General features: G+C 34.3%; 1 protein-coding gene across 8 annotated transcripts in view; it reads right to left on the bottom strand.

Moving 5' to 3' along the window:
- Nucleotides 1–7043, bottom strand: part of LOC128870479 (protein pangolin, isoforms A/H/I/S-like) — a 306016-nt gene extending 298973 nt beyond the window's left edge. For 5 of the 8 annotated variants that reach the window (XM_054113155.1, XM_054113156.1, XM_054113154.1 and 2 more), the window contains exon 1: nt 6682–7043. The gene's annotated coding sequence lies outside the window, so the exon portion shown is untranslated. The remainder of the gene's footprint in view (nt 1–6681) is intronic. The other 3 variants (XM_054113153.1, XM_054113157.1, XM_054113161.1) reach the window with 2 other exon arrangements.
- Nucleotides 7044–12381: the final 5338 nt, after the last annotated feature.

Here is a 12381-nt window from a genome sequence, read left to right as displayed (position 1 = left end):
GCAGCGACTGAAAGCATCTGAATGCGTCTCGAGTATACGATCAATAACATTAGCCATACAGCCAGGTACAGTACTTATCATTTACTCTTTTTAATATACGAGGTGTGTTCAAAATTTAAGGCGAATTTTCAAATTTCGCGGGCTACGTAAATTCGACAATGGAAAAAAATGGATCAAAGAAGTTGCATCAAATTTTGTGTAAAAAATGCAATTAAGTGCTCAAAAACACTTGAAATGTGGACAGTGCCATACGTTGAGAGTAGTCTGAGTCAATCAAAATTTGAAAATTCACCTTATTTTTTTAACACACTTCGTACATACATACATAAATGTAAGTACACTACAGGGAATAAATATTTGGCAATATTCTGATTAGTCGCTGCAATACACGTCCGGAAACTCATGTCAGGAATGTCTTAATAGGTTTAATGATAATTTGAAAGGAGTCAAAGGATATCTTGGGATGAACAAGCTAGTGCCGTAAAAATATTCAATGTCATGATTAAGGGGTCCCGGTGGTCTAGAATTTTCAAACAATAAATTTTTTTTTAATATTTGGAAAGAATAGGCTTTTGATAACATACTCTCAAACTTTTGGAAGGATATTCCAAGTATTTTCGATTCTACAGCCGTTTTATCAGGTTGAGTCAGATTTGTCACGCGGCCACTCTTAAATCTTTCAACTCAATTATCTCAAAACTACTTTTTTCGGCCTGGTGTTATCAAAACAACAAAAAACCAACCAAACGAATGGTCTGAAATTTTAATATGTTGTTCACAACATCAATGGCCTAGTACGGGCGATTGTTTTATTCTAGTACGGGACATACATACCTACATACTGATTAAAAGTTTTTTGTTTTGTTTTTTGTTTCAGATAAATAGAAGAGCCAAAATGGACAGCACGGTCCAGCCTACAAAATTTAAATATCGTTTTTCATTTTTTTATTGTAAAAAAACTAAATCCTGAAAATACCCTAAATTTTCGAGCACTAGACCACCGGCATCCCTTAAGCCACATTTCATGTATTGTTCGACTTTACTGTTCCTGTAATAAACTGACCCCGATCTCATGTATGCTTGACACATTAAAATGGCTTAATATTAACCAAAGAATAGTTAAGAATATTCTACTTTTTGTTTTTAAAATTACTTATGGTTTGTTACCAAAGTAGTTAACGAACAAAATTTTAGATTTAGAAGATGTACAACCTTACGGTTTAATGAAATATTAAGTAATATAAAAAACGAAAAAATATTACTGCATTTAGAAGACTCATAATAGATTATATTAAGGAAGCAACACATTGGCTTATTAAGCTATATAAGCTATTATTAAAACTAACTCTTATTTAATATATATACGAAAAGTGAAAATTAGTTAAAACTAAATAAACAAGCCTAATTATATATTAACAGTAATAAAAAATATATATCAATAAGTATGTAACACAAAGTTGGTAATTGGAAAAATATATTCATTACTTTTTTATTTTTGTAGCATAAAATGCGTGTAACAGTATTTATGTCCCTACTGAGTATGTACGTTTAATTCTAGAATTGGAATAGACGGACTAGAGTCCATCGAGAGAGGTTTCTCTAAACATCATTCATCTATTCTTTGCGATTTTCCATAAAAAGAAACACGTTTTTCCATGCGGAGAAACAGCTTCTTCAAGATGCATTAGCTTCCAATAGCGGTTGCGTGGATCAGAGAAAGAAAGGAATAAGAAGAAAGACCATCAATATAGGAAGCTTCTGCTGATCAGGCGAGACGCACGAACACCAGACAAAGGGCTGGGAAGTACGGTACAGCAAACAAGCGAGAAAATATACAGATGCACAAATATAATATATTCAAAAACCTTAAAAAAAAAAAAGAGATGGTGCTCATAGAATCGGAAAGAAGGTTATAGACCATTATCTCTCATTAGATCGGTGAGTTTTTTTTATATTTACAAAGCAGCGAGCCATATTAAAGTAGAATTCATGGCATATTGGTTTTTTTGTTTGCGGAGTTTGAATATGACTAAATGAGTTTAAACGTGTGCATGAACAAATTTTCAACAATGGGTGAAGTGTGAGAATCCAACCGAGAGAAACCGGTCAATCAAAGCGAGTAAAGTTCTTGATGCCTCACACTATCGCAAAACTAAAATCATAAGCGCATTTAGACAAACTTCGAGATTCGAATCAACACAATATGAATTTTTTTAGACAACTGTCAAACCAACTATTTTTTCTACTCTGTTCTGAAATTTATATTCACTATACTCTGGAACGAAATGTTTTTATTTGACAGCTCACAATCAAAATAACGCAGTCCTTAACATTGCTCATAACTATTATAGTAATAAAAACTTTAAAGTGTAGTATATTAATTAAAATATTAATTATTTTAGGGTAAGTGCAGTCAAGTCTTCCTGTAATAGCAATGTATCCGATAGACAGGAGGTTTTGCGAAAAAGTTTCAAATCGTCTGCATAGAGTAAATACTTAGAATACTTGAAACAACGACCAACGTCATTAACGAAAAGTATAAACAAGATAGGACCGAGAATGCTACCTTGTGGTACTCCAGAAGTTGACACAAATGTATGAGATTTAGTATTCTCAATTTCAGCATCTGAGATTTTATTTGACAGGTATGATTTCAGCCATAAAGGGACGGACGAGTGGAGACCTAGTTCCAAGTTCCTCAAGTTTCCAGATTAGAATTTGGTGCAAGACCATGTCAAATGCTTTCAAAAAATCTATGCACCGAAACTCTCTGTGCCATTAAATCTCAATCTGCTTAGAATATTAAAATTGATGTATTTCCAGAAAATTCTTGGATTTCCTTTTAAATCTATGTATTTCGCACAGAGAAATATATTTATTATACAAAAAGTTGTCCATTTATTAATGTGAATTAAATTAATACTAAAACGGCTGTCTAGGAAGTAAATTTCATAATTATAGTTAACATTGGTTAGAGTGAAGGTCATTCAGTAAATTAGAACATACAGTTTATTTAGATTAAAATCACCTAAAATACAAAAGTGATTATTTTTATTTCTTCTATAAAGATCAATAATATTATTTACTTGAGCGCAATACAGTGAATCAGTACTACTAGGAGTGTACGATGCGTAATTAAAGAGTTTACCAAATGAACCGCAAATGCAAACACAAAACTGATCGAGTTGTGAATCTCTATTTGATAACGGAATGAATAGAAGAAAGAACCTGGGACAATTAGCACCCAATTGGCACTTTGTAACAAATTTTCCTCTAAGATATCCAAATATTCATTCTTATCCATATTACTTCCAATAGAAGTTACATTTCCGGTTCCTTCCCATGACACGCATACCACGCACCCCATACAATTACGTGTTGCGGTTGTAGCAGTTCATCAAGTTCTGCCAATACGGTGTAGCCACCGATCATGTTGATTCGATGGGTTGAGTCCAAAGGGAGCGGGGTGGTAGGTCAGTGGGTTAATGGTATCGTGCTGGCATGTAACCATAGCAGTGAATAGTAACATTTCCTTGTCTTTGCCCCAAGTGCTACCGACTAGGGATTTGAGTACCTTGTTGCGGTTTTGGAACTTAATGGCAATTGAACTCGTATGCACGAAGAGGAGCAAACTGTCGAAGGTGACCCCCAAAATTTTTGAGTTGGCCGGTATTGGTGTGCCGTCGACTTTCACTTTCAATTGCTATAAAAATTTACCTCCTTCGTAGAGGTGGTGAGTAGCAAGCAAGAATGGTGGTATTCCGGAAGTTGTTTTCCTTAGTTATTCTTCTTCATCCTCTCCCGGGTAGATTTTCGCGTACTCTTCGCATGATCCATCATGAATTATTATCATTGAAAACCTTGTTATACAGAGTTTAAGCCTATTTTGCAAAGCGCGCAATAATGTATTGAACAATGGCTTAGTTTACTCTTTTCACTATTTTTAGTTGTCTTTTGGTTCGTTTTAGAAATTAAATTTTATTTCTCGCAATACAACAGATGTTTTACGACCCATTTTTATTTCCAGCCCGCTCTTTTAGACTTAAATATGACTATTTTGTTCTTAGACAGTAAATATTACTTGCTGCACCACATGTCGCAAATAAGAGTAAACTCGTGCGCATAATTTTGGCTGTACGGGTACATATATATTCTGAGTGATATCTTTTGTTACTTTTGGACAATATAATTTTTGTCTCTCCAAATTCATAAAGTTATGAAATTAAAAAATAAAACAAAACAAAAAAAAATTGGGCTAATATATTTGCAAGATTTTAACTTAATATTGCCAAAAATGATTGCTGCATCATTTCTGTGAGTCACTGTACCAATGTGTACCAATAAGACTATACAGCAAACAAATTTAGTTAATTAGAATATGAATAAGATATAGAGTACAGAAAAAGAAAGTATTACACCGTGTTATAGTTTTGCACACATACATATACGCATAAAAACATAATTTTTGTAATTAATATATTGCGTCTGTTTACACATTATATTTCCTGCGAATATTCAACAAATTCGTTAAAACGGCAACTGATAACACAATAGCTTGTCGTAAGACTTATGTATGTATGCCCACTCCCACGCTGGTGCACTTGTTCACTTAACTAAAAATATACCAAATACATGGGACAGTACATACAGAGATAATAGGTATAGTGATAGTGCATTTGGGAAGAGCTATTAATCTTTACACTCTTGTTTATAGCATTTTTATTTATTATTATCAATTTTTGATTTCATCATGAATTATTATTACGTATAGACATACATATCTATGTGCTTGCAGGTTGACACAACAATGGCGTCTCCGTGGTGCTGGTATTGCCGCGATCGTAAACATGTAAATGATCGGCGACAGTACAAATTTCAGCGGTAACATATATGTATAAAGGATGGCCCATGCAATCGTTTATTTTTAGGAATACAAAAAAATAAACAAAACTCAATTTCATCACTATATCATTGGTTTATTCGAAAGAAAAAACAATCCCATTATTTATGAACCACGATTTCATTCATGTGGGTTTCTACGGTGGCTTCGGAGTTGCACATCCTGTTAACCCAGTTTTCCAAGACCTTGGTGACTTTTTCTGGCTCGATCTAAATGTTTTGCTTGATTTCCGCATTAAGGGCCTAAATCATTGATGAACTGTTCGCATACCATCGGCCCTTTACAGCATTCCACAAAAAAATCCAAAGGCGTTAAATCGAAGTTCGAGGTGCCCAACTGGTATCGGCGATACGGTTGATAACCCGATTACCGAACTTGGCGCCCAAAGGATTGGTTGTGGCATGGCGCGCCGTCGTTCTGAAACCAAAGATCCAGGCACTCATCGTTGATTGAAATGGCATTTGAAGCAGCATGCCAGCGTTAAAAAAACCTCACCAAACTATAACTCTTTGACGATCACAAGCGCGTTATCCGATCCCCAGATGCGGCAATTTTGCTTGTTAATAGCCACCGAAACAGAAATGCACTTCGTCAGAAAATATTCTTTGAGTTATTTTAAGTAAAGGAACTGTTTGGGGTATACCACATTGAGTTTGGAAACATGTTTGCAATATTTCTCCAAAGCTGTTCAAGCACAGCTTGTGCGAAGTATACATTTTAAACTTTCAGATAAAAATCTGTCGAATGCATTTTGCATATACCTGATTATTAGGAAATTAGTGCAATTTGTCTCTTGAATTTCAAATACAGTGATACCACTAGAAATATTTTTACAGATTTCCATGAAACGGATGTTATTATACAATATTAATTCACAAAAGAAAATTGCAAGTATTTTTTAAGAATTGCAAATTTTTATGTATGATTGTCAGCCTTAAGTTTTTAAAAACTGTAAGTTTTGTAAAGTTGTGCGAAGTATGAATAATACGTTAAAGGGATTCGTTTCACGGAGATATGATACCGACGTTTTGTCAAGATCGAAGAACAGTCACTGTCAAAACAACACATAATTAAAAATCACTATATGAGCCACCCTGTACATATGTATGTACATACCCTTTTTTTAAGGTGCTCTGAGGTATGATGTGTTTGCGAGTTTGCGTTGCTATGGGCAACCAACCGTCCGTTTCTATTTAGTGCTCTGTTACCATCAACGCGCCATTGGCATGGTTATGCGCCTCAAGTTGTTGCTATTGCTATCACATGCACGTTTTATATTTACTTATCATTTTTATATTACATATTTACTCACATATTTTGGAAATTTTTATTGATATTATAATATTCTTAACTTTTGCACGTTCGAGTTATTTATTTTTTCGAAAACATTGAGCATGATTTGGTTTGCTGTACTACCGTCGGCAGATTGTCGATTTGATGTAATTTAAGCGTCAACGAACGCAATTAGTACAAAACAAAAACACCGAAGCAAAATCCGCCAGTTTTGCATTTTTTGTACTTCCAAAACTGATTGTAATTTTGTGAATTAGACTATTCCGATCTATATCGGAAAAGTCATAATTATTACCTGCACCTATGCGTGTACTGTACTGTACATATTAACTAGCGTTGATCACAAAATGTAGTAAATGATTAAAAAATGAGCACATACAAACACACACGTGCGAACAACCGGGAACGCATCAACACAAATTAATAAAAAGTACGAACTAATGCGAAACAAATTTATGTAAAAACCCACACATACTGTGAAGAATTACCGTCGGTACGTGAATGATTGACAAACTGACTACTCCAGCTCGTCATTGCAATACACCGTCATTGTTGCCGCGAAATATTTTCCTACGCCGAATGACGTCTGATCGGTGGTCAACAAGAGTATTAGTTGATTAAGTGATCACCACGCGTTAATACCGACAAATTATTTCGAAAAGCATCGGGAACAATTGGCAATCGCTTACATATAAGAGTACATTGGAGTAATTATCAAGAGCTAAAAGCTGGCTAGTTAGACAGACAAAATTTGTAATTAAATTTTGTTTTTATATTCTACTCAATTTTGTTTTGGATGTTGTAACCGCGTTGATTGCGCACACCGTACTAGCATGTTGCCTTGCAGCGCAAGTAGAGGGTGTATACTGTGTATACGGTCAGCACTCTCATACATTAACAACTCACCAACACATGCTACGAGCGATGAAAAGAGGCAAAAGAAATAGCAGGAACAGAAGAGGAAACGACAGCGACAGCGGTGATGACGATAGCTGTGGCTATAGCTTTGACTACACGAACCCATACAAAAAGAATCGTTGGTTTATCGTTCTTTCTTTAGATGTATGCATGAAATCGTCGCCGTCGTCATCATCGGTAAGAAGAAAACGAGCATCGAAAGGCGTTGAGCACAACGAATAAGACCGGAAAAGAAAGACGGTAAGAAGAAACAATCGCTAGTAGTATTTCGACGTCGACGACTGCAGCGACAAATCTGAACTTACAATACGCCAATAATGAAAATAATTTTGCTGCCTAGCCACAGCAGTCATCACCACCGGTGCCACAGCCCAAACTGCAAATGGTGATCAGGTAAAGCAAGTCATTCAGGCAGCGATGAATTTCGGACTCTTCGGCAATTTACCATATAGCTGTTTACATCAATGCCTTTTCAAGCCTTATGCAGAACAGCGTGAAAAGATGCTAAGGTCTTATAGGGTGATGTATATGTCGTGTACGAGCACAGTGGTGGCGAAGATCTGTAACCAAATACTGTACAGTGCGGTCACTATAATAGCGACCAATATATACCAGTATTCACATAAAAACATAACAATTTAACCTCAAGAACTGAAATTAGATTCGTATAATATATTGCATTGGGTTGGTTTTCTTTTATGACCGATTTATTTCGCTTATTACGTCAGATTGGATGGGCCGAAATTTATGTTTTCCTCTTACACACATTGCTAAATGGAAATACTTTTTTTAGAAGTACTTTTATCATGTAATATTATATTTAACTAATTTGACAACAAAAGCGTAATTATACTCTTTACGGAGTACATGGAAAAATTGATCAACAAAAGTCAAAGGAGGTACCAATCGATGCATGTTAACCCCAGGAATACAAATCTGAGGGAGCGAATCCATTCCTTTATTTAATGATTTCCCTGTATATTTCTGATATATATCCCACGATTTTTTATTCCAAATTTTCGTTTGCGACGCTTTTTTAACTATATTCATTTGCTTGTATATCGCTGATAAAATATTTTATACGGAAAATTTGAATCATAAAATGTATTTTCGCTACCGGCGCTTTTTTTATACAACATCTTTTAAAGTATTGATTTGCCTGAATTACAACCAAATATTATGTCTCAAATATGTATCCATTCCAAATTTCACCGCCAATGTATAACTATTACAATATTATTATTATTATTATTATTATCCCACGCCACTCTGCCTCCCCGCATACCGCGCGAGGCGGAGTCCATTTTCACCGAACACGGCGACACATTCGGGATGCAAGTCGTGTCGGTACTATTTGTTTTTGTATTATTTTATTGTTATTTATGTCAAAGTGTCTCCGTTTCTTATTAGTACGCGTTTAAAAAGGAACTAACTATATTGCATGTTTTTATTATCACTGCTTTTTGAATATTACCGTGTATTTTTTTGTCAATGTTTATTAATTTTAAATTTTCCATAAAAGTTTTATGCAGTATTCCAGTATTTGAGATTATGAGTGGTATGATACTCACTTCGTTTGGTTTCCATATCTGTTTTATTTGCTCTGCTAAATCTGTGTATTTTTCTATTATTTCAGTGTATTTGCTGTGTATGTTGGTATCATTTGGTATGCCTATTTCAAGTAGTTGGGTGGTATTGTCTTTTTTATTGATTATTGTAATATCTGGTCTATTGCATGCTAATGTTTTGTCAGAGTAAATCGTTCAATCCCAGTAGATTTTGTATGTATCGTTTTCAACTATTATTATTATTATTATAAATAATATAATTATTAATATATTATCCCACGCCACTCTCCCCCCCGCATACCGCGCGAGGCGGGGTCCATTTTCACCGAGCACGACGGCAGTTTCGTGCTGCAAGTCGTGTCGGCACTTTTTTTTTTGTGTTATGTTTTGTATTATTTTATTAATATTTATGTCAGTGTTTATTTATTTATGTCAATGTTTTTCTAATAATGTTGCATGTTTTTAAAATGACTGCTTTTTGTATCTTATGATGTATAATTGGGTTGATGTTGAGTTCTTTTAAGTTTTTAATAAATGTTTTGTGGAGTATTCCAGTTGCTGAAATCACAAATGGAATTGTTTTTACAGTTTTTTGTTTCCATATTCGTTTTATTTCTTGCGTTAGTTCACTATATTTTTCAATTTTTTCTACATATTTTCTGTGTATGTTGGTATCATTTGGGGTGCTGATTTCTATGAAGTATGTTATTTTGTTTATTTTATTTATTAAAGTAATATCCGGTCTATTGCTTATTACAGTTTTATCGGTGTGTATTGTAGTGTCCCAGTATAGGGTATGTTCTTCATTGTCTAAGATGTTTGAAGGGATATATTTGTAATATGAATCTTTGTTTTCTTGTAAATGTTGTTTATTGGCTATTTCTTGATGTATTATTTTTGCAACTATGTTGTGTCTAAGTGTATATTCTGTGCCTGCTAAAATTTGACATCCTGCGGTTATGGTCTATTGTTTCTTGGTGTATTTGGCATCTTCGACATTTGTCGTTAGTTATACTTGGGTCTTTGATTATGTATTTTTGATAGTTTTTGGTGAGAATTACTTGGTCTTGAACGGCAATTATAAACCCTTCCGTTTCAGGATGAAGCTCTCCTCTCTGAAGCCAAGTGTAGCTATTCATTTTGTCAATATTTGGGTCTTCCATAAGATGTAAGTGTTTTCCGTGTAACTGTTTCTGTGCCCAAATAGTTTTCTTTTCGTCAACAGTTGTTTGGGTGATTGTTATTTCAGTGTTTTGTAGGTTTAGTGGGGTGTAGTGCTTATCTGCAAGGACTATTGCTTTGTGTAGATCAGATGTGTGGGTGTGGAAAAATTGTCTTAATGTTGAGATTTGGCTATTGTGGAGGTTTTGGATATCAATAAATCCTCTTCCTCCTTGTAGTCTTGGTATTGTAAGTCTTTGTGTGCATGAGTTGGGGTGAAGTTTTCTATGTTTGGTAAGTTGTCTTCTCGTTGTTCTTTCCAGGTTGTCAATATCAGTTTTGGTCCAGTTTATTATTCCAAAGGAGTAAGTGAGTATTGGTATGGCATAGGTGTTGATTGCTTTACAGAGGTTTTTGGAATTTAGTTGTGTTTTAAGTATCTGGTTAAGGCGTTTTTTGTATTGCAGTGAAAGGTGGTTTTTAATAGAGGTGTGGTCTATTTTTGTACTTTGTTGGAATCCAAGATACTTGTACGTTTCATGTTCTTCCATGTTTTCAAGGATTTGATCGTTTAACGTTTCAGTCAGTGTGTCAGTCCATTTTCCTTTCTCTATGTGTTGTGCTTTACATTTACTGATGCCAAAACTCATTTTTATATCGTTTGTTATTTGTTCTGTTATTTTTAAAAGTGCGTTTAGGTGTGTTTGTGTGGAGGCGTATAGTTTGATGTCGTCCATGTATAGAAGGTGGTTTATCGTGTGTTTTGTAGTCTTTTCGTGTATTATATTGTATCCATATCTTGTGTTGTTGAGGGTGTTGGAAAGAGGGTTCAGACAGAGACAAAACCAAAGAGCACTTAGAGAGTCACCTTGGAAGATTCCTTTTTTTATGTCTATTTGTTATGTTGTTATTGTTTCTGAAGATGTTATTAGATTTATTTGTGTTTTCCATTTATTCATTGTGTTTTGTAGAAAGTTTATTAGTTTTGGGTGTATTTTGTATATTTGAAGCACTTTGATTAACCAGCTATGTGGCACGGAGTCGAAAGCTTTCTGGTAGTCTATGTAGCATGAATGTAGGTTCCGTTGTTTTGATGTGGCTTGTTTCATAATTGTTGTGTCAATTATAAGTTGCTCCTTGCAACCCTGACTGTTTTTTTTGCATCCTTTTTGTTCATCAGTTATGACGTTTTGTTGTGTTAGATGAGTTTCTATTTTCGAGGAAATTGTGGAGGTGATTATTTTATATAGTGTAGGTAGGCATGTTATTGGTCTATAGTTGGACGGGTTGGTAGTTTCATTATTTTTTGGTTTGATGTATGTTTTGCCTATTGTAAGAAATTCTGGTAGGGTTTGTGGTTGGTCTATTATTTTATTAATTGCTAGTGCTAGGTGATGGTGTGTTGAGGTGAACTTTTTGTACCAGAAATTTTGGACGTTATCTATTCCTGGACATTTCCAATTGTGAGTTTTATTGATTATGTTGGTTAGTTCCTCTGTTGATAGTGCGATATTGTGTTGTGGTTGTAGATCTTTTTGTCGGTGTTCTTCTTGGCGAATCCATGTAGCTGATTCGTTGTGCTGAGTAGGTATTGACCATATGTTTTTCCAGTAATTCGTTATTTGTTCTTTTGTTGGTGGGATAATTTGAAAGTCTTCTTTGGATGCTAATTTTTTGTAAAAAGTCTTTTGGTTATTTGTGAATAGCTTGTTATCAGTCCTCCTTTGATTGGATTTTTTATAACGTGTTAGTCTGGCCGCGTACACCTTAAGTTTTTGTTTATGGGTGTCTATTATTTCGTCTAATGGTTTGTTATTTTTTTGTTGTAAAACGTTTATGTGTTTGATTATATTTTTTGATCTATTACCGTTCTTGTATTGTGTTAGACGTCCTAAGTTCCTCCGGAATTCATTTATTTTATTTTCAATTCGTATTTGCCACTTATGTTTTCCCGAGTTAAATATTTTGTTGTTTTGTGTTATAGGATGTTGGTTGTTAAGTATTGTTGTAGTTATTGCAGCTACGTATATATATGTGTGAATGTTTTCTATTGTGGAGTTATAATTGAGCATTGATGGTAGTATAGTGTTGTTTATAGTTTCGATATATTTAATGGTGTCTTTTTTAAATATTAATTTTGGAATTCGAGGGCGACTAACTGGGTTTACACCTTCCCACTTTATTAGATTAGTGTTTATTTCATTTAGAGTTTTTGCGATCATATCGTTGTTCGGGTTATTTGTGATTTCAGCTCTGTTTGTGTTTCTATTGGGACTTTGTTCTTCATTATTATTTTGGTCTATTAAATCGTTTATTTGGTTATTATTATTAGGATTTTGTGTAATGTTCTGCTCTATATTGTTGTTATGTATGCTAGCTATTTTATTGGCTACTTCTTGTTTAATATTTTCAATGTTAACGTCGGTTAAAAGCTTATTTGTCATTATTGCTCGCTTTTGGTCTGATACTCTTTGTGCAGTTATTTTGTGTTCGTATTGTGGATATAATTGTATAAATAGTCTATGGAAATCTGTTCTGTAT

The sequence above is a fragment of the Anastrepha ludens genome, chromosome X (assembly GCF_028408465.1).
Source record: "Anastrepha ludens isolate Willacy chromosome X, idAnaLude1.1, whole genome shotgun sequence".
NCBI classification, from domain to species: domain Eukaryota; kingdom Metazoa; phylum Arthropoda; class Insecta; order Diptera; family Tephritidae; genus Anastrepha; species Anastrepha ludens.
This window is presented reverse-complemented; position numbering and strand designations above follow the sequence as displayed.